Source organism: Panthera uncia, chromosome D4 (genome assembly GCF_023721935.1).
Source record: "Panthera uncia isolate 11264 chromosome D4, Puncia_PCG_1.0, whole genome shotgun sequence".
Taxonomy (NCBI): domain Eukaryota; kingdom Metazoa; phylum Chordata; class Mammalia; order Carnivora; family Felidae; genus Panthera; species Panthera uncia.
In genome coordinates, this window is record NC_064807.1 from 36,259,827 (window position 1) to 36,284,255 (window position 24,429).

Sequence of the window (24,429 nt, forward strand, 5' to 3'; positions counted from 1 at the left end):
TATTCTCCAGTGCCTAGTAGAAGGACATTTTGGGATCTATGAAAGGGTAAGCCTCAAGAAAGGATGGGGAAGATCATAATAATAATGCAGAATATATTAAAAAGGCATGAACAGTCAATATATTTAAATGCCATGAACAGCAAATTGAAGCCTACTGGAAAAAAGCTGAGGAGTCACTGCAATGCACTTTACATGCTCTTTTTGTGGACTTAAACAAAATACGTTTCCTTACTGGCATGCATGCAGGTTGAATACAGCAGAGTTTTTTGTTTTTTTTTTTCAGATAATGTATTTTAAAGAAAAAGTTATGTCATTATTAAAGAAACTATTTTGATAATGAGAATTTTGATAGCAAGAACTATGTGTATTTTTGGAGAATGATTTTAAGATTTGAACTTATTTTACCATCTTTGCCCAGTATTAGTTATTAGTCATCCTTATATTCTAATTATGACCAAGTGAAAAATAGTTCGTTAAAACAAATGCATTTGCATTTCTGAGTCCTAAATGCCTGACTTGAATTTCCTGAATTAATGTCTATCAAGTAACTCAAATCAATCATTTATCAGTGGATGCCTTATATAGTACAATATGCTATGTTATAAGGGAAAGAATTCTGAGTCTAGAGTCAGAAAAAAATGGGATTTATTTTGTGATGCAAGATTTCCAAATTTCAGAAAGTCTTTTTTCTCCTTGGAGCTACTGTTCCTTTATATCAGCAAAGTTATATATAGAGCTTACAGAATTTTAATGGTGACAAAATGAAATGAAATAGAAGTGTATTTTATACTAGAAAATGCTAGATAAGTGTAGCATATTAATCAGAATGATGATGATGTACTTCTGGTCATGCATGAGATGTGAGCCAAATGTTTTTCTGTGTTACTGAAGCAGCCAGTTTTTGTCTTAGGTCATAATGCACACCAGACATGGAGATGAGGTTTTACCTAATATAGGAAAACAAGTACATACCTACCAAGTATCTTGTTAGATAACATAAAAAATACTGCATTTATTTTAATGAATTTGAACCCCAAAAGAGTTAATATTGGAAAGTTAACATGTCTTAGCACTGTGTTAGGCATAGTTGCATACAAAAGAGTGTAATTTGGTAAATTGTAAGAATTTCCTATTTTTATTTTTCATATTAAACCAAACTTGCAATCGCACGATGTTATCTGAAGTGAAAGTGGCAATGTTTAAACTAAAATCTAATCACTTCACAGCACACATATAAAATTCTCTTAAAGACATGGCAAAGGCTTCTACATAATATTTTATTTTCATCTCGCCTTGTTATTCAGATTACCCTTTTTATGTTTTTCTTAAAAGGAAAATGAATTTGTAGTTGTATTATCTCATACACATACTCAAAAAATGAAACTTATGGAAATTCCAGTCAGTCATGTATAACAGATATGATGTGTCATAGCCCTGAAATTCCTGATAACATTTATCCTGAGTTAGCAAGATGGAGATCATGTTTCAGTACATGAATCTGATATTAAAAGCCCATCCTCCCCTGGCTTTGAGCCTGATGACAGATATATAGAATCACATTTTCCAGATATGGCTTTAAGAATGGAAGCAGAAGAAAGAATCTGAAATCCATGTTCCTAACAGGCCTCACTCTTAACTGAAAATACCTCTACATTGGAATTCAGAAGTTTCATTATTACTCTTGGGTCAACAGCAGTGCTAACACATTGTATTATACTAGAATTATTCTATTATTTTATACAGAACAACTCATTGTGTAGTATGGTGCCAGAACAAGTCTCTGAAATTTAAACAGGCTTATAGTTTTGTGCGTGAAAAACTAACACACAAACACTTTAAGGACTACTGTTTATTGTAATGACTTTTGTTTTCTTATGTAGATTGTTAAAGATCAGAATATAAAGACTACACTTTCCAGTTCAAGTAATGCTGATTTTGGCATGGTAAATTCATTTTACAGTATTGGATGAAAATTTTGAATGGAAGTGCATTTAATATATTCTACTCATTTGGGGAGGAAAGTGGCAGAAGACAAAACAAAATAAAGTTATGTCAGTAATCAAAAATATACTTTTCCTGGGGCGCCTGGGCAGCTCCATCGGTTAAGCGTTCAGCTTCGGCTCAGGTCATGATCTCACGGTTCCTGAGTTCAAGCCCCACATGGGGCTCTGTGCTGACAGCTCAGAGCCTGCTTGGGATTCTCTCTCTCTCTGCCCCTCCCCCACTTGTGTTTTGTCTCTGTCTCTGTCTCTCTTTCTCTCAAATATAAACATTAATTTTTTTAAATATAGTTTTCCAGGTATTTTTATTATTCTTCCCCTATTCATAGCATAGAATTTCTCTTATCAGCTCCCTTGTATCTGGAAGCAGTTATAAAGTTTGTTCTCTACCATGGCTTATGAGTACAGTGGTACCTGTCATTTTCAGCTTGGATACTGTATGTCAGTGTGAGACATTACAGAACTCTCTTTTCTTTTGCCACTCCACTTGCCCTAAGTTAAGGTGACGTGCACCAGAGTCTCCAGCACACCCAAAATGAACATGTAGAATAACCAAGAAAACAAACTCTACTTTAAATAAATAAGATTTGGGGAGAGTCTGGAAGATGGCGGCGTAGGAGGACGCTGGGCTCACCGCGCGTCCTGCTGATCACTTAGATTCCACCTACACCTGCCTAAAGAACCCAGAAAACCGCCAGAGGATTAGCAGAACGGAGTCTCCGGAGCCAAGCGCAGACGAGAGGCCCACGGAAGAGGGTAGGAAGGGCGGCGAGGCGGTGCGCGCTCCACGGACTGGCGGGAGGGAGCCGGGGCGGAGGGGCGGCCCACCGGCCAAGCAGAGCCCCCGAGTCTGGCTGGCAAAAGCGGAGGGGCCGGACAGACTGTGTTCCGACAGCAAGCGCGACTTAGCGTCTGGGAGGTCATAAGTTAACAGCTCTGCTCGGAAAGCGGGAAGGCTGGAGGACAAAGGGAGGGAGAGCTGCTGAGCCCCCGGACGGCAGAGCTCAGCTTGGCGGGGAAGAAAGGCGCCAGCGCCATCTCCCCCGCCCATCCCCCAGCCAAAATCCCAAAGGGAACCAGTTCCTGCCAGGGAACTTGCTCGCTCCGTGCAAACACCCAACTCTGTGCTTCTGCGGAGCCAAACCTCCGGCAGCGGATCTGACTCCCTCCCGCTGCCACAGGGCTCCTCCTGGAGTGGATCACCTAAGGAGAAGCGAGCTAAGCCTGCCCCTCCAGCCCCCGTGCACCTTGCCTACCCACCCCAGCTAATACGCCAGATCCCCAGCAACACAAGCCTGGCAGTGTGCAAGTAGCCCAGACGGGCCACGCCACCCCACAGTGAATCCTGCCCCTAGGAGAGGGGAAGAGAAGGCACACACCAGTCTGACTGTGGCCCCAGCAGTGGGCTGGGGGCAGACATCGGGTCGGACTGCGGCCCCGCCCACCAACTCCAGTTATACACCACAGCAGGGGGAAGTGCCCTGCAGGTCCTCACCACCCCAGGGACTCTCCAAAATGACCAAACGGAAGAATTCCCCTCAGAAGAATCTCCAGGAAATAACAACAGCGAATGAAATGATCAAAAAGGATTTAAATAATATAACAGAAAGTGAATTTAGAATAATAGTCATAAAATTAATCACTGGGCTTGAAAACAGTATACAGGACAGCAGAGAATCTCTTGCTACAGAGATCAAGGGACTAAGGACCACTCACAAGGAGCTGAAAAACGCTTTAAACGAAATGCAAAACAAAATGGAAACCACGACAGCTCGGCTTGAAGAGGCAGAGGAGAGAATAGGCGAACTAGAAGATAAAGTTATGGAGAAAGAGGAAGCTGAAAGAAAGAGAGATAAAAAAATCCAGGAGTATGAGGGGAAAATTAGAGAACTAAGTGATACACTAAAAAGAAATAATATACGCATAATTGGTATCCCAGAGGAGGAAGAGAGAGGGAAAGGTGCTGAAGGGGTACTTGAAGAAATTATACCTGAGAACTTCCCTGAACTGGGGAAGGAAACAGGCATTGAAATCCAAGAGGCACAGAGAACTCCCTTCAGACGTAACTTGAATCGATCTTCTGCACGACATATCATAGTGAAACTGGCAAAATACAAGGATAAAGAGAAAATTCTGAAAGCAGCAAGGGATAAACGTGCCCTCACATATAAAGGGAGACCTATAAGACTCGTGACTGATCTCTCCTTTGAAACTTGGCAGGCCAGAAAGGCTTGGCACGATATCTACAGTGTGCTAAACAGAAAAAATATGCAGCCGAGAATCCTTTATCCAGCAAGTCTGTCATTTAGAATAGAAGGAGAGATAAAGGTCTTCCCAAACAAACAAAAACTGAAGGAATTTGTCACCACGAAACCAGCCCTACAAGAGATCCTAAGGGGGATCCTGTGAGACAAAGTACCAGAGACATCACTACAAACATAAAACATACAGACATCACAATGACTCTAAACCCGTATCTTTCTATAATAACACTGAATGTAAATGGATTAAATGCACCAACTAAAAGACATAGGGTATCAGAATGGATACAAAAACAAGACCCATGTATTTGCTGTCTACAAGAGACTCATTTTAGATCTGAGGACACCTTTAGATTGAGAGTGAGGGGATGGAGAACTATTTATCATGCTACTGGAAGCCAAAAGAAAGCTGGAGTAGCCATACTTATATCAGACAAACTAGACTTTAAATTAAAGGCTGTAACAAGAGATGAAGAAGGGCATTATATAATAATCACAGGGTCTATCCATCAGGAAGAGCTAACTATTATAAATGTCTATGCGCCGAATACCGGAGCCCCCAGATATATAAAACAATTACTCATAAACATAAGCAACCTTATTGATAAGAATGTGGTCATTGCAGGGGACTTTAACACCCCACTTACAGAAATGGATAGATCATCTAGACACACAGTCAATAAAGAAACAAGGGCTCTGAATGATACATTGGATCAGATGGACTTGACAGATATATTTAGAACTCTGCATCCCAAAGCAACAGAATATACTTTCTTCTCGAGTGCACATGGAACATTCTCCAAGATAGATCATATACTGGGTCACAAAACAGCCCTTCATAAGTTTACAAGAATTGAAATTATACCATGCATACTTTCAGACCACAATGCTGTGAAGCTTGAAATCAACCACAGGAAAAAGTCTGGAAAACCTCCAAAAGCATGGAGGTTAAAGAACACCCTACTAACGAATGAGTGGGTCAACCAGGCAATTAGAGAAGAAATTAAAAAATATATGGAAACAAACGAAAATGAAAATACAGCAATCCAAATGCTTTGGGATGCAGCGAAGGCAGTCCTGAGAGGAAAATACATTGCAATCCAGGCCTATCTCCAAAAACAAGAAAAATCCCCAATACAAAATCTAACAGCACACCTAAAGGAAATAGAAGCAGAACAGCAAAGGCAGCCTAAACCCAGCAGAAGAAGAGAAATAATAAAGATCAGAGCAGAAATAAACAATATAGAATCTAAAAAAACGGTAGAGCAGATCAACGAAACCAAGAGTTGGTTTTTTGAAAAAATAAACAAAATTGGCAAACCTCTAGCCAGGCTTCTCAAAAAGAAAAGGGAGATGACCCAAATAGATAAAATCATGAATGAAAATGGAATGATTACAACCAATCCCTCAGAGATACAAACAATTATCAGGGAATACTATGAAAAATTATATGCCAACAAATTGGACAACCTGGAAGAAATGGACAAATTCCTAAACACCCACACTCTTCCAAAACTCAATCAGGAGGAAATAGAAAGCTTGAACAGACCCATAACCAGCGAAGAAATTGAATCGGTTATCAAAAATCTCCCAACAAATAAGAGTCCAGGACCAGATGGCTTCCCAGGGGAGTTCTACCAGACGTTTAAAGCAGAGATAATACCTATCCTTCTCAAGCTATTCCAAGAAATAGAAAGGGAAGGAAAACTTCCAGACTCATTCTATGAAGCCAGTATTACTTTGATTCCTAAACCAGACAGAGACCCAGTAAAAAAAGAGAACTACAGGCCAATATCTCTGATGAATATGGATGCAAAAATTCTCAATAAGATACTAGCAAATCGAATTCAACAGCATATAAAAAGAATTATTCACCATGATGAAGTGGGATTCATTCCTGGGATGCAGGGCTGGTTCAACATTCGCAAATCGATCAACGTGATACATCACATTAACAAAAAAAAAGAGAAGAACCATATGATCCTGTCAATCGATGCAGAAAAGGCCTTTGACAAAATCCAGCACCCTTTCTTAATAAAAACCCTTGAGAAAGTCGGGATAGAAGGAACATACTTAAAGATCATAAAGGCCATTTATGAAAAGCCCACAGCTAACATCATCCTCAACGGGGAAAAACTGAGAGCTTTTTCCCTGAGATCAGGAACACGACAGGGATGCCCACTCTCACCGCTGTTGTTTAATATAGTGCTGGAAGTTCTAGCATCAGCAATCAGACAACAAAAGGAAATCAAAGGCATCAAAATTGGCAAAGATGAAGTCAAGCTTTCGCTTTTTGCAGATGACATGATATTATACATGGAAAATCCGATAGACTCCACCAAAAGTCTGCTAGAACTGATACATGAATTCAGCAAAGTTGCAGGATACAAAATCAATGTGCAGAAATCAGTTGCATTCTTATACACTAACAATGAAGCAACAGACAGACAAATGAAGAAACTGATCCCATTCACAATTGCACCAAGAAGCATAAAATACCTAGGAATAAATCTAACCAAAGATGTAAAACATCAGTATGCTGAAAACTATAGAAAGCTTATGCAGGTAATTGAAGAAGATATAAAGAAATGGAAAGACATTCCCTGCTCATGGATTGGAAGAATAAATATTGTCAAAATGTCAATAATACCCAAAGCTATCTACACATCCAATGCAATCCCAATCAAAATTGCACCAGCATTCTTCTCGAAACTAGAACAAGCAATCCTAAAATTCATATGGAACCACAAAAGGCCCCGAATAGCCAAAGTACTTTTGAAGAAGAAGACCAAAGCAGGAGGCATCACAATCCCAGACTTTAGCCTCTACTACAAAGCTGTCATCATCAAGACAGCATGGTATTGGCATAAAAACAGACACATAGACCAATGGAATAGAATAGAAACCCCAGAACTAGACCCACAAACGTATGGCCAACTCATCTTTGACAAAGCAGGAAAGAACATCCAATGGAAAAAAGACAGTCTCTTTAACAAATGGTGCTGGGAGAACTGGACAGCAACATGCAGAAGGTTGAAACTAGACCACTTTCTCACACCATTCACAAAAATAAACTCAAAATGGATAAAGGACCTGAATGTGAGACAGGAAACCATCAAAACCTTAGAGGAGAAAGCAGGAAAAGACCTCTCTGACCTCAGCCGTAGCAATCTCTTACTCGGCACATCCCCAAAGGCAAGGGAATTAAAAGCAAAAGTGAATTACTGGGACCTTATGAAGATAAAAAGCTTCTGCACAGCAAAGGAAACAACCAACAAAACTAAAAGGCAACCAACGGAATGGGAAAAGATATTTGCAAATGACACATCGGACAAAGGGCTAGTATCCAAAATCTATAAAGAGCTCATCAAACTCCACACCCGAAAAACAAATAACCCAGTGAAGAAATGGGCAGAAAACATGAATAGACACTTCTCTAAAGAAGACATCCGGATGGCCAACAGGCACATGAAAAGATGTTCAACGTCGCTCCTTATCAGGGAAATACAAATCAAAACCGCACTCAGATATCACCTCACGCCAGTCAGAGTGGCCAAAATGAAGAAATCAGGGGACTATAGATGCTGGAGAGGATGTGGAGAAACAGGAACCCTCTTGCACTGTTGGTGGGAATGCAAATTGGTGCAGCCGCTCTGGAAAGCGGTGTGGAGGTTCCTCAGAAAATTAAAAATAGACCTACCCTATGACCCAGCAATAGCACTGCTAGGAATTTATCCAAGGATACAGGAGTACTGATGCATAGGGGCACTTGTACCCCAATGTTTATAGCAGCACTCTCAACAATAGCCAAATTATGGAAAGAGCCTAAATGTCCATCAACTGATGAATGGATAAAGAAATTGTGGTTTATATACACAATGGAATACTACGTGGCAATGAGAAAAAATGAAATATGGCCTTTTGTAGCAACATGGATGGAACTGGAGAGTGTGATGCTAAGTGAAATAAGCCATACAGAGAAAGACAGACACCATATGGTTTCACTCTTATGTGGATCCTGAGAAACGTAACAGAAACCCATGGGGGAGGGGAAGGAAAAAAAAAAAAAAAAGAGGTTAGAGTGGGAGAGAGCCAAAGCATAAGAGACTGTTAAAAACTGAGAACAAACTGAGGATTGATGGGGGGTGGGAGGGAGGGCAGGGTGGGTGATGGGTATTGAGGAGGGCACCTTTTGGGATGAGCACTGGGTGTTGTATGGAAACCAATTTGACAGTAAATTTCATATATTAAAAAATAAAAAAAATTAAAAAAAAAAAAAAATAAATAAATAAATAAATAAATAAGATTTGGGGATTGTTTGTTATCTCAAATTAACCCAGCCAGTCTCGCTTACTTAATACTGGAATTATAACACTGCTAATAACAGAAACACTTTTCTGTGTGTAGCATTGGCTGCGAGGTTGATAGTGAGCAGTAAAGTGTACTTTGGTTGGAAAGCAGAATAGCTATCTATGTGATGCAGCTATAGGAAATATTTGGTCAAAATGCTACCTTTGATAACATGGAAGGCATGGTCAATGAAACTACCTCTAAGGGAAGCGATTGGAAAACAGAAAGCAAATGGTATATATTGATTGCTGTTGACTCAATCTGTAAAGGATTAGATGAGTTAGATGAGTTCTAAGCTCAATAAAGGAAAAAAAAATCAATTTAAGAAATTTAAGGTAATAACAGAAGAAGTCTAAAAATTATAGACACTTCTAGTTGAGAAGCGAAAACAGCTTCCAACTTGTAAAGCATCAAATCAGGGGTATAACAGTCACTACTATTGTTGAAATCTCAGTATATATTTGACCAAGATGGCCTAATGTTTGCTTCAGCTTGATTAAACTTTAGACAGGCTTCTTCCTCACACTAGACCCTTGGCCTTATTTTAGAGCACTGGCTTTAGAAAACTTCAATTATAAATTCTTTCTCTGTCCCTTTAGGATATATCTTTTCCCAGCATCTTGATAGTTTTAGAACCTAGGAGTGTCTTTTTTAAAGACCTGAGCTGTCTCTTTGAAATGTGACCATCACCCTAGGTGCATACAATTTTTATTTGTCAATCATACCTCAAATCTGGGAAGTGGGGAGAAATATAAGGCTCCTGTCTCTCAATATATGTGGGACAATAGATACTAACTTCAGAGCACAGATCAGCGAACACAATTGGTCTAATTGCATTGACAAACCTTTCCCCAAATATCCCCAGAGCTTTGCCATTAGCTCAAACTAGTGCTTATCCCCTCTCCACCACATTTTAAGATAAGATTTAAATACTGCAAAAAGTGTCAAAGAACTCTTCATAACTGACACTAGAGAGTTAATAGGCACTGAATCTATTTAACTTGACTTTCAGTGGCACTCTTTTTTTTTTTTTAAATCGGGTTATTCTTATTCTCATTTTTTTATTTTAGAGAGAGAGCAAGACCAGGAGTGGGGGGAGAAGGGTAGAGGGAGAAAGTCAGAGAATTTAAGCAGCCTCCATACTCAGAATGGAGTGCTACACAGGGTTCACTGGGACTCAATCCCACGACCCTGAGATCATGACATGAGCCAAAAATCGAGTCAGATGCTCAACCAATTGAGCCACCCAGGTGCCCCACAGTGTCAATCTTAAGAGAACAATGATGATACAGACACTATTAAGTGTAACCAATTGGGGAGCACCTGGCTGACTCAGTCAGAGGAATGTGTAGCTCTTGACCTCGGGGTTGTGAGTTGGAGCCTTATTTAGGGTGTAGAGATTACTCAAGGAAAAAAAAAAACTAAAAAAATGTAGCCTATCAGCTATTTGGGTGTCTCTTAACTCTAATTATGAATAGTACATAGTCAGTTATTGTCGGTAATTGTCAAATATATATGAGCTATGATGAAAAGCTTTCCTTTTAGTTATTCCTTTAAGACACATCTCTTATAGTCCCATACAAATGTATAAATTTAAACAACAGAAACGTAAACAAATTCATTTTGCAACCTCTGCATTTATTCTAAAATAAGAGAATTCAAGGAGAATTTTGAATGCTAGAATTCTACAAGATTTCTCTAGGTGTTATCGGTGATCCTGAGGTGAAAAAAAAATCGCATTTGAGCTTCACTTGCTACATGATGCTATTATTCATAATGATGGATAGTGACTAAGTAGGCCTGCTTACAATTTTGTTAGAGGTCTTTCATCCTCATATGGTACTCCATAATTAAGATCGTGTTTTGGCATTTGTGTCTATTTTCAATTTGTGAATGAAAAAGGGGAGGCCATGAATAAGTGGTAAGTGCTGAATCACAGAGAGGGGAAAATGATAGGCTGATGCTGATTCTGTCAACAGCCTGTTACAGTCTACTAAGTGACATTACTGTAGCAAGAAGGCTCTACTAATGTAATTGAAAACTAGAGGAAATTTTTATTATAAAGAACGAATATTTATGCATTACAACTCAGCTCCTTCTCTGCTGTGGTGCTTTTTTGCAGATATTGAGTAGGTTAGACACTATACTGTAAGGTTTTTATATGTTTTGTCATTTCAGTCACATATTTATTTTTCACTTTTATCACATTTTAAATAATACTAGAGTTTGTGTTTTATAAAATGTTTACATTTTCAACATGGAAATTTCTGAAGCAAAGATGTGAGGCAGAAGAGGATAATTTTAATCCTAGGACCTAGACAATTCTGATGAGGTGAGTGACAGGTAAGTAATGAAAAATTAAAACTTAACTTACTGGCATGTAAAATTATAAAACATGAAATGCTAGAAAAAATGCAGTATGAGAAATTGAAAACATTTTTTCTCCAAACAATAAAATGAATCCAGGTGTGAATAGTACATCACATACGCTGAAGATATTTTGTGTATTAAACTGAAAAGCAAACACTCCTGCATTTGGGGTGGTTACAAACAAATTTTACCAAAAAATGTGATGCTGTAGCATTAATGAAATTTGTAAATGATGGTGATGTTAAAGAAAACATTTTCTGTTACAGAGAGCAGACTGAAATAAGCAATAGCCAAGATATATTTAAAGTTTTGTCTTTATACCTAAAAATAAACATTGTCTTGGATAAACTATGTTGATATTTATACTGATACTGCCCCAAATGGTTGTTTCCATAAGAGTTTTTCCCTCTCTGGTAAGTAAAAGTAAACCCAGATACATTCAGCAAGCCATTTCCTTCCCAGAAAAGTTTGGTACATAAATTCTTGGAGATAAAATGAAAAAAAAAAAATCTGGAAGATGCTACAAAAACTATCTTCTTTATTAAACCAATATCTGTTTATTTGATGATATATAAAAATCTGTGCAAAAACCTGGGAAAAGAAACAATATATTTTCTAGTACAGAGAGAAATCCAGTGGCTTAATAGAAAAGCCCTCAAAAGGGAATATTTTAGCAGAAAAAAAAAAGGTGATCACAGGAGTATATTCAAGGAAACATTAGGTAAAAATGATAGGTCACATAAATGAGAAATTAACCCTTTTCATTATAAACTACTAAGATTTGAAAGTTGTTTATTACAATAGCACAATTTAACTCATCTAGATCTAAGCATTACATAATATGAAAAATAAAGAACAGGGGCACCTGGGTGGCTCAGTCAGTTGGTTAAGTGTCCAACTCTTGGTTTGGGCTCAACGTCATGATCTCAAGATTGTGAGATCGAGCCCCACGTCAGGTTCTGTGCTGGGCATGGAGCCTGCTTAAGATTATTTCTTTCTTCCTTTACTCCTCTCTGTCTCTCTGAAAACATGCAAACAACAACAGCAACAACAGCAGCAGCAGCAACAACAACAACAACAACAACAACAACAACAAAAGAACAGCAAATATGGCTGGATCATGTTTCTAACAGAGGGGTCCAATGGAACATTCTTTCAAACACAGGACAGCATATTATTTTAAATACAGGTATAAAAAATGTTCTGAATAAAACCAGGGTCGTTACAGCCAGTAACACCCACAATTGTCAAGTGTATTCTTAAGCAAATATTATAACACAGAAGAAAGAAGATTCTCATTAGTGACATTTAGAATTACTTTGAAATTCCTCACATCATTCAATTTTTAAAATATATTTTGATTTTGAGGTGAGGAAAACAAAAATTACAACATAGATGTCATATTTCAAGATACAGAAACATTTTCAAATAAATATATGTGTAGAACCAAAAGGCAATGTGCTATTACTTAATGTAACTACTGTTTTAGAAAAATTTTCCCTAAGCTAGAGCTACATATCTCTTTATTAAATTTCATAGGCATGCATATAGGGAATATTGTGGAATGGATCATAAAAGAAAAAATCAAAATACAGAGAAAAAAGTGTGGTTACATTCAAACCTGTCTGCATGATTAGATATGTTATTTTCACCAATTAAGAATTACCTACATTTATTATTTTCACAAAGCCATCATGTTTGGTATAGCTTTGTAATTTCTAAACTACACCACACCATTAAAAAATGTTTATTTTTCATCTATTTCTTCCAACCTATTCAATATATTCTTGGAACCTACAATTTTATTTATTATATTTTATTTATTTACTTTGAGAGAGAGAGAGAGAAAGTTTGCTTGTGTGCAAGTGGGGGAGGAACAAAGAGGGAAGGAGAGAGACAATCCCAAGCAGAGGCAAGGCTCAATCTCAGGAATCATGAAATCAAGACCCGAGCCAAAATCAAGAGTCAGATGCTTAACTGACTGAGCCACACAGGCACCCTTTGGAACCTACAATTTTAATTAAAAATTAAATTGCATGTGCATATAAGAGAATTCTGGGCATTAAAAAACTAACTACAGCCTTCACAGATTGTGATATATGTAAAGATATTTACAGGTATCCCTAAGTGCCTTGAGTACCTGGGTATAAACACTATTTAGAAGATACATCTTTAATGCAACACATTGATAGGCTGTTAGTATAATAGTCATTTGTTAACTTTTCTCACTGTCTATACCCAAATTTTCTTCCTGGTTTTCAGAAATGCTACATTTCATGAATATCTGCCTTCGAAAATTGAATAAAGGAAGACAGAGTAGGAATTTTCTGTTGGTGTTGAGGCATGGGAACATTACTTAGACTTGGCCAGGTGGATCTCCAGCTGGGATTTTGTTAAACAAGTAATTTTTTTTTTAAGTCAAAGTAGGGAGATGGCAATATAGATTCTCATTGGTGGTATTATCATATAATAATGGTGAGGTCCTGGCCAAACTTTTTGGCAGCTTATTGCCCTTTGATTCCTATTCATTGGTGCGGCCTGGTCCAGTTAATCTGTCACTCTTTTTTCTAATAACTAAGTCACTCAAATAATACACTACATATTAAAATATGTCTACGAAAAAGTAATGCTAGAGCCATGCACAACAAAAATAAATTCAGCAAGACATAAAAGAATAGCTCTGGAAAGTTCACACAAGCAGAATTCCTTACTCTCACCAAATAGCTCTTTGGTGAGCTATTAGGTTATAAAACCTTTGATAACTAGTTTATAAAAGTGCAGTAAAAGCATATAGTTTCTCTATCACAGTTATAATTATATACCAAGTCACATCCAGTTCCTTCAACACCCAGAGACCTACTATGTAATTCCTTCATGAAGACTGAAAACTCTTAAATTCTTTCAGGATACCAGCACATAATGGAGTTAGACTCTAGCTTGATTTGTTTATTAATAGTTATTTATTATATTAGGTAGTTTAAATTATATGTATTTGTTACAAGGATGCTAGCTGGTGTAACAAACAAATCCCCAAATCTAATATGTTTCAAATATGATAGAAGCTTATTTTTCAGTCATATAAATTCTAAAAATCTGTGTGGCTAATAAAGGTTGATCTATATTCCAAACAGAGATTTAGGGACCCAGACTCTTTCCTTCTTGGGGCTCTCTTTTTTTTCAACACACAGACTGGAGAAGGAAAAAGACTTATAAATCATTATTGTAAACCTTCTAACTTCAGGCCTGGAAATGTTACAGCTAAATATTCTACTGGCCAAAGTTCAGCCATATATGACCACGCTTGACTTCCAACAAGCAGATAAATAAAGTTTAGTTGTGTTCCAGAAAGAAGAAAAAATTGATTTGATGAGTAGCCTACCAGTATATATCACATGAAATTTCTATTTCAGTTATTCACCCTATAGTCTAAATGAGCATCATAAAAATGCAAATCCATGGGGCACATAGGTGGCCCAGTCAATTAAGTATCTGACTTTGGTTCAGGCCATTATCTCGTGGTTCATGGATTTGAGCCCTGCATCTTCACCACTGTCAGCTCTGAGCCCACTTTAGATCCTCTGTTCCCCTTTCTCTCTGCCCGTCCCCTGCTTACTCTCTCTGAAAAATGAATAAGCACTTAAAAATATGAAAATCCATACATGTAATTCTCTAAACTTGAGATCTTTACTGTCATTGCATTATCCTCCACATAAAATCTAAATTCATTAACATTATATAGAAAGTACCTTAGGATCAAGTTTTCTTGTAAGTTCTTTAACCTCATTTTCTATGCACATTTAACTTCAGCCATTTTAAACTAGTTAATTAAACAAGTTAATTCACAAATTTGCAATCTACATCTCAAATCTGACCTATTACATATATTATTTTTATCTGAAATGACTTGACCTTCCACTTCACCTGAGTAACTCCTATTTGTTCTTAATTCCTTAGTTCAGAATCACCTAAACTAGGAAACATGTATGTATTTCATTCCTTTACTCTGTGTTCTCAACTTATGCTTTCAATACACCACATCATTTTTGAGTATATCCGAGTTTTCTCTTCTTCCTCCCCATTAAAGAAGAGTCTAGGTTTATGTGAATTTACTTTCCCTTGTTCCCCTTGATATAAAATTTCACCAACCAAGAATGAGTCCACAGGCTCTTATGAATACAATCATAGATATGTTGGGCAAGATTGCTACTGAGGCCCATTTCTTGAGAGAGATAAATAAATAAATAAATAAATAAATAAATAAATAAAAGCAAAAGGAATGTGTCGGGCAGGAAAATTACGAGTTAGGCAGATACATCCAAGAATAACAAACGAAAGGAAGATACTCCCATTGCTAAAGTACTAGTGGATGACAGGTAAAAAACATGTCATGTTACAAATGCAGCAAAGTTCCCAAGTACTAGTAGATGATTGATAGAAAACATGCCACATTGTGAAAGCAGCAAATTTGGAAGGGAAGGCAGGACAAGGTGGAGCGATCACAATAATGAATCTGATGCATGAGGAAAGAGAAACCCTGAAGAGACAAAGGCATGAGAAAAGAAGAGATCATTGTTTCCTGTGTTCTTCAAGAAAGAGAAGGGAGGTAAAAATCAGAATTCATTCTGTATTATGCCCTTTTGGAAGGGAAACCACTCTGCAGCTGATCTACATGGACTTCATTTGGGTTGGATTTGTTCTCCTGTCTCTCCCACTAGACACTAGGGTACTTGAATTCCTAGTGCAGTGCCTATTTGGAACTCAGAAATCTTCACTCAGATTCAAAGTAACCTTCTTTTAAGAACTAATACCATAGATTAAAGAATACAAACATAAACAGAGTAGTCTTAAAGGTAGGTAGAGATAGAGCTAAATGTACAGAGGAAAATATATTATAAAGGCTGGCTACTATGCATGCATTATGTGTGAAGCTTATATTTCCCTTTCCCTATTTTCTCAGAGGAGAGGGAAATTGCACCCTCTATCTAGAAGGGAATTTTGGAAATGAGACCCTATCTCCAGAAGGGTGCATTGGAAGAATAGTATAGTATTCTACCAGAGTAGTATTGGAAAATTATTTCCAGTTCAGCCCTCTCCGCTCTGGCTTGCTCTTCCTCACAGAAGGACTGATACATAATTGTTGAAGTTGAGACAAGGCATGCAGCTTGCATAGCTCAGACATGCTTCAATGATGAGACTGGGAAAATCTGTCTGCAAATAATATGATTTCTTTCAGCTCTTGTTCTCCATGCAGGTAGCGCTGGGGAAGGACAGAAGATTCTAAAATAAATTTCTGCTTTGCATGGGAGTATTAAGGAGAAGATTAAGAAGCTGATTTTTCTTTGGATTCAAGCAAGATTCTCCACTCTAGCTTTAAATGTAAGATAGCTGATCCTTGAGTAGTGTGTGTGTATGTGTGTGTGTGTGTGTGTAATGTTTAAAAATGGTGAGATGCAATGTATGGTTAATTATCATCCCCAAACTCCCCGATCTCCTCCCCCCTGTCAATTTTTAAGTCCAAACCCAGAATTTTCAATCCATAATTATAATTGGGGAGGCTCTTTCTACTCTCATGTGATTCTAAAGCCTTCCCCCATAATCTGAATCCAATGGAGTTAATTTTATAATATATCTCTGGTTGCCTAACACCTTTCATCTCAGAAACTCAAAATTTGCATAGAGAAAAAGTCTCTTCTGAATGCTAAGCTGACAAAATTGGACATGGCCTGCTAGACTGTGAGAACAATGTACGTGAATTGTAATTCTTGTTCTTGCAGGCAAAGTTTCTCTCTCATGTTCATAGAATCTTTAATAAGAATTTTTACTTGCAGTGTTTTGTTGTAATACATCCTACCATGTTAATTCTAATTCTTAACAACTATTTTATCATAGCACAAGATTAAATTCACATGATAGTGAAGAATAAATATTTTAAAAAATAATTACCATGACAGATTCTGCTTATGAAAGAAGATAGCTGTTTTCCCTGTCTTGGAGACAATGATACTTCCAAATCTCAAGAAGTTAAAGCATTAAATATGTGTCTTTCTTCTCATGTATCACATAGAATGAAATTTGTCCAGCTATTCCTCACTCTCTTTCCAATTTCTGATTTTTCCATCTAAGAATTGGAACAATATCTAGGGTGTGAATTGAAATAAAATTGAAAACGAAACAAGATCTTTTTCTTCCTATATAGAGGTTCTGAGTTTTATATATACTAAATCTTGTGTAATAATCTTTGCCTTAAACCCAAATCAAGATTCAAAAACTCGACGTTTATTGAGATAACATACTAAATAGTTATGGTGATTAGCTAACAAGGAAATGAAATATATAACAAAATTTATTGATATAAACTTTGACATTTCTGAAAAGTATTATGAGAAAATTACTACCTTGTCATCCATCACATTATCAGAGTTTATCTGAGAATATAGTGATGAAATTATTTGATGTTCATAGGTAATAAAAGCAGAATTTAATATATCCTTTTTAAAAAGTAACCCTCCAACATGAGATATTTGCAAATATTCCAAAATTGGTAGCGTCCCTATACTCTCTAATATGTTGGGGTATGTGTCATATAATTATATAATATAATCTAATAAAATATTACTTTCTATTAAATGTAGTTGTTAAAAGTTACCCAGTGCCTCACTGTAGTTGTTCCACTCAATGAAAAAAATATCAAAATATGTTAGAATAACTAAAATTCTCTATTGACTATAGAATTGTTTTAATTTTTTAAAGAGATTAATAACATATATATATATTTTATATATGCATGCATACATTATTGTGATATGCCACATCACATATTAGCTAAAGGAGTCATTATATTTAATGGTATTTGAAATGTATTTTGATGCATCATCCTACCTAAATGCATTCCTTTTTTTATTTTTTTATTTTTATTTATTTATTATTTGAGAGAGAGAGAGAAAGTACGAGTGGGGAAGGGCAGAGAGAGGGAAAGGATGTTAAGCAGGCCCCATGCCCAGCAGAGAGCATGACACGGAGCCGGATTTTACAATTCTGACATCATGACCTGAGCTTAAATCAAGAGACAGATGCTTAACTGACTGAGCCACCCAGGCTTCCCTACTGTCTCGGTTTTAGAAAGAACTACAGAAGTTTTATATCAACATCCAAGGGACAACAGTACCAATAGCATTAGAATAGAGAAATAATAAAACGCAAAAGTTAATTTAAGAAGAAAGAAAAATGAAAGTACCCTTTATTATTTAACTGTGAAAATACTGCTAATGTAGAATGAGGCTCTTAAATATGAAGTTGAGCACACTCTAGGATGATGTTTGTTCAAAAAAGAATAATGTACAAAATGAAAAGTGTAAAGCTGCCTGATATTCTTAATATGATCTCATATCTGAAAGCTGTACCCCATAGTTGAGAGGAAAGATGAGATTTTGGATTATGTCCAGGATTTTAGAATCAGACAAATGTGAAACTGAATGCAGGCTGTGCCTTATCATGTAGTTTTCATTAATTCAACAAATACTTCCCAAGACCTGCTATATATCACAAACCTATAACAGAATTCAATAAAATAATTGTGAGCAAATCAAATAAAAAATTCTTGTTATTTCTTCTCTCTAAATGTCATGTCCTCATAAATTATTGATTATAAGAATCAAAATTAAAAACTGTAATACCGTGGAATAAAGTAATAAAACAGCTGTAGCTTTCTTATATGACTACTCTATTAACACACACAAAATTTTGCAAGTAGGAATAATGCAACAGAAAAGGATTTCACACATCCTAGACATCAAACACTTACGCAGAGTCAGTAAGATTATAAGTAAACTGTGACAGTCTCAGCACTGTTGAAAATGAGCAGTTAAAAGTGAATTTTGTTAAAAAAAATTACATCCTCGAGTCTCACAGTGATTTTGACAGAGAGCAGGAAAATACTGGCTTGATACGTTTGTGAATATATGAATATATGTGTGTATATGTGTATGTGTATATACACAAATGTACAAAGTGGATCCCACTTTTTTGGGGGTGATGTCAAATGGCTGTAAGTAAGCAATTTGAAATTAATCAGAAGCCGCAGAAAATACAAACAACTTGGGGCGCCTGGGTGGCTCAGTCGGTTGGGCTGCCGACTTCAGCTCAGGTCATGATCTCGCTGTCCGTGAGTTTGAGCCTCACGTCAGGCTCTGTGCTGACCGCGCAGAGCCTGGAGCCTGTTTCGGATTCTGTGTCTCCCTCTCTCTCTGACCCTCCCCCGTTCATGCTCTGTCTTTCTCTGTCTCAAAAACAATTAAACGTTAAAAAAAAAATTAAAAAAAAAAAAAGAAAATACAAACAACATATTAAAAAGGTGCTGTGAAAAACTACTATATCCCTTTATATAGTTAACTCCTTTCTTTACTGCCAAACACTCCTATCACCGAGGAATTGTGTCACTCTAAACTGCCAACATTTTCACCATTTTACCTTCTGTGTATATCTCTAAGATGCTCATTACACCCAACTCACTTTACAAGGTACTCCTTCAATTTCATAAACAGATACCGACTGTGCAAGTTGCTTTCTTTGGAAATTGAGAAAAGACAATTTAATTGATTGAACAAATAATAATCTGGTATATGCAAAGCATATCCACAGATAACCTAAACCAGAATTTAAAATATGTAGGATGTTAGGTATTAAGCAAGTAATTAAAAATGAAGTGCAATGACAATAAAAGAGAAAGAAAGGCAATAAAATGAGGGCATGAACAGAGAGATTTAATCTAGACTAGGCAAAAGGGTTTACCAGAATAAACATAATTAACAATGTAATTAACCATTGGAAGCAGATGGTGGAAGGAAGGATCTTCTGGCAAAAAAGATACGCATGTTCAAAGGCCCCACACAATGAGAAAGCATGACACTATTCAGAATCTGACCCTCTGAGCCAGAAGCACTGACAATGAGCACAAGTGTGTGGACTTGCAGAAAAAGAAATAAACAAGGTTGTTCAGGGCTTTGAAGCCATGCTAAAGATTTTGTTCTTAGAAGCAAAGGAAAGTGATTTAAGGATTCTAAAATTGTATTAATATACTTTTAATTTTAAAATACCATTCTGACAAATGATTTGTAGACATTAATAGTGGATGTGATGGAACCAGTTCAAAGATCATTGCTTCTTAGCTCTTTGAGGGAGAAATGAGTTTGTGAGTTTTGAATTAAAGCGATAAACATGGAGAAGGCTAAGTGTATTTAAAATGCATATAGAAGGTAAACTAGATAGGACATGTTCATGGATTATATAGGGGCCATGAACAAGAAGGCAGTGTTGAGGGTGAATCCTAGGTTTCTGCCCAAGATACTGAAATAAGGGATAAGACCATGGTCTCAACTGGGGAGTATATTTAGTTTTTAGTCTCATGAGTTTGTATTTAGACACGAGACAGAAACAGTTTCAAATTTAGCTTCAGGAAGCAAACAATGAGATGGAGATTATATGCAGATTTATATCTGGAATGTTCTAAGAAGGAAACAGGCCTAGACACGGGGGGAAATTGGTCTGTGGAAGAGTAATCCCAATGAAGGCTTCAGAACACACCCTGGGGAGCTTGATGCTAGGATAGATCTTCAGAGTTTTCCGTGGAGGGGGGTGGGGGGTGGTGGGCAGGCCTTTATATCATTTCCACAGTCTTCCATGCAATTTTGTTATTTTATCTCCCTTAGCGCTGGCATTTATGTCTTCGTGTTTGTGTGAGTTATTGTGTGGTGATGTCAGCACCATCCCCCAAGATTTTCCCAATGTATTCAATCTTGACTCCTGGGGAGTGCTCCCACATTAATAAATCTTTCCTTATCTGACCTTGTGTCTCACTCACCTTTGATGTCACGCCTTCAGAATATAGTCCTGCGATACTCCTCCAGACCATTGCTGGCACCTATTGTTTAGGGGCTACAGCTTTTTAGGTATATATTCGTCCACATGGCTAATGATGCCACATGACCTTAGTTATTGGCATCTTCTGTATCATATCCAAGCATATCCTAATAGGAAGGAGTGAACATTTTGCTCAGTGTCAGAGATTTCAGGGCAATTTGGGAATTCAAGATTTTCAGATGCATCAGTCTAGATATCATTATCCATATGTCAGGGTCACATTTTTTCCACTCTCAGGCCTTGATGGCATAGCAGGCCAGTGTTGGAAGTTTAACTCCCTTTGATTTCTCTAGATTTTCGATTATGATAAGCCCAAAATCTTGTTTACAACTTCCTTTGTCTTTAAGCTACAAGAAATGATAGCCTCTTTTTTTTTAAGTTTAGTTACTAATTTTGAGAAAGAGAGGGGAGGGGGTGGAGCATGAGCTGGGGAGGGGCAGAGAGAGAGAGAGAGAGGAGAGAGAGAATCCCAAGAAGGTAGCAAAGCCCAACGTGATGCTCTCTTCAACCCATGAAATGATACCATGACTTGAGCCAATAAAAAGATGAGCCACGCAGGAACCCCAAGAAATGATAGCCTCCTTACAAGCTACTGAGAAGGACTTCTGGCTTCATACTTAGCTTTTCATTGCTGATTAATCACTCTTACCCTTTAATTATCTTTTCCCAAAGCGTCAGAGAGCAGTCAACGCTAGTAACAACTACCAAATTATCTCTCTTTTGTAACTGCTTCATACATCACAGCAGCTAGCAGCTTCTCCTGTATCAAATTATCATCCTAGTTTATCACTAGGGAAAGTTTTAACATTGTCCTACCATCTTATGTCAGATATTATCTGAGCTTGCTTGAGCCAGTGAAGGTATCTTCACTGCCAGCTGGGTAAGGTGAGATCCAGCTGTCTATCTCATTTTAGTAGCTGTTTTTTTGAATCATGCCTGGTATGGATTGCCACAGATTGTGCTCCACGAGAAGCAAGCTCTGGATGGAGAACCACCTGTGGAAGGAAAAGAGAAAAAGCAGTATTGGGCACAGAAAAAAAAATGCCTTGTAATGTAGTCTCAGCAGAAGAATTCAGCGAACCACTCTGAGACTGGTCTAGACACAGTTATCCTCATATAGGGAGAGAGTGTTGGGCAATGTGTCCACATATGGCAAGAGATTTTATGTAAGCTTCCCTGGATAGAGGGAAAGGTCTTGGGAGTAATGACTCTCATCAGCTCATTATAGTCTTTAAAGGACTGACAGCTGAGAGTTGTTTGCTGGTCGTATTTCTGCAAGTGTATAAGTAAGTCTCTCATTCCTAAGGGGGCCATCTGGCTGGGCCTCCAACTGCCCATTACAACAATGAAGCTAAGTTTGATAAGACAAGTGGCTATATGGATCTGGAATATCAGCAGGCAGATTTATGGCGGAGATCAATGTAAGTGAGGTAACTGTACGGGTATCAATGAAGTCACGACCTGTTTAAAACTATCTAGGGAAAAGTAGGAGGAACACAGCTCAGACTGGGTTTCAGGGAGTGAACAAGCTAAGGAGGGTGAATTTACAAAGGAGAGCGAGAGAAGATTCTAAGAAGCTTACAATTATTCAACTTAAATTCAGAGATTTTCTTTCTTAAAATTAGATCTTCATTTTCTTAGTAGTATTGTTCACCTCTTTTGAATTATGTGGGTGGGCTTTTAATAATATGGGACTCACAGAATTTCAGAAGCAGAAAAATAAAACATGTTATATTTACTTCAGGAAAAATAAGGTTTTATTTGAAAGAACATGAATAAGTTTAAAAGGTGGAAAGATTCTACAAATAGAGAATTAGTGTAGTGCCTTTCAGTGACCTCGGGCCAGAATTAGCCCAGAAGATATTTATCTATGTGAGACAAACAGAAAAAGAGAATTAATACAAAGTGGATTGTTGCTTCAAATAGTCATTCTTAAAATTATAGGACTTCAAGCCTGACAGACTGCTTTGGAATCCACTTCTCATGTCTTTAGAACAATTGGGTTCAGGTCTAAGGTTGTTCAGAATGAACTAGAATCACCATGATTGCTTCTTCAGATAGATTTAAGTAAAAATGCTAGTGAAGAACTCCAGTTCAAAGTATACAGACTTATTTCACAACCTAATGTAGCTGGTTTTAGAATTAAGGAAGGAATATGCTTACCAGATGAATGGGATAAATATTTGCTGGACAATGTAAAAAGTTTTTCCTAAACCATAATTAAAAACCAAACACACTTGTGTGTTTATCTTCCTAAAATTGTAAGGACAGATGTAGAGACAATATTTTCTATAGTGAATGTTTTTAGGAGTTCAAAAATAAACTAAGGAATAGGTATATATCAACAACACCAACGTAAATTCTCTCTAATCAATAAATAAAGTTAAAAATTTTAAATACAATCTTCACATTTGATCTAAATTTCTTAGTTGACACATTTGGAAAACATAGTATTTTGTGTTCAATATTTGTAATGATGTTTTCTAATTTTGAAATGGTAAAAAAAAATTTTGTTTTGTACCTTGGATGTGAGAAGGAAAAGGAGAACATTTTGGAGGTAATTATTTTACCATTTATTTGAATAGCCATTGATAAATATTTCTGCCAATGGAAATACGAAAACAGTCATATATTGAGATTTTTTCATAGATATCAGGTTATTAATATAAGGAGATTATCAGCAACTTAAATTATTTTCCATCTTAAATAAGTTTGCACATTGCTTAAAATATCCAATAGGATATTTGGTAATATAGTCCATAAAATTCTTTAGTACATAGATGAACAGCCGGATTGATGATACATATTTGAATAGAACTTTGGCTAGCAAACATGGTTACATAATCTCCTTTTCACATATTCAGGCTTTATGAGCTGTTGATGAACTAAAATCTTTTACAGAACTATGACCTCATAGCAACTAAATTTATTGAATGTGTTTTTCTGCTTTATCGACATTATACTTGTTTATATGTTGTTAGTAATTATGTGTTGCTTACAAAGGAGATCACATAGGATATAAATATAGATTTTCATTCAAAATAGATGGATAAAAGCAATATGACTCATATGGAAAAGCAATCTAGACATTACTAAGTCATGAAAATGCTTTTTAAATAAGATTTTTTAAAACCCAAAAATATAAATCAAGAGACATTATTCACTCCTACTTAAACTGCTATTCTGTATAACTGCTGATAAAATGTTAGTTTTAATTATCCTGCAGGAATAAAAATACTGTCTTTAAAAGGGAAAAAAAAAACCTGCAAAAGGACTGTGTCTCTTGTCCTATTGATTTTTTTTTTTTTCCAAAGGAATAGATGCTTTTGTGACTGCTGGGCTGAGTCTAAAAGTAGATCTAAAAATAGTATGAAATTCCACTGCTCGTTTTAATGAAATCAGAGTTTTGGTTTTAATACCTTCAAGTTATAAAGACATGCTGTTAAATAAATTATAGCATGTTTAAAATTTATGTTTATTTTTCCTATTATAAATTAACTGAGGAGTTATAAGCTGCTGGGGTGGGAGGCAGA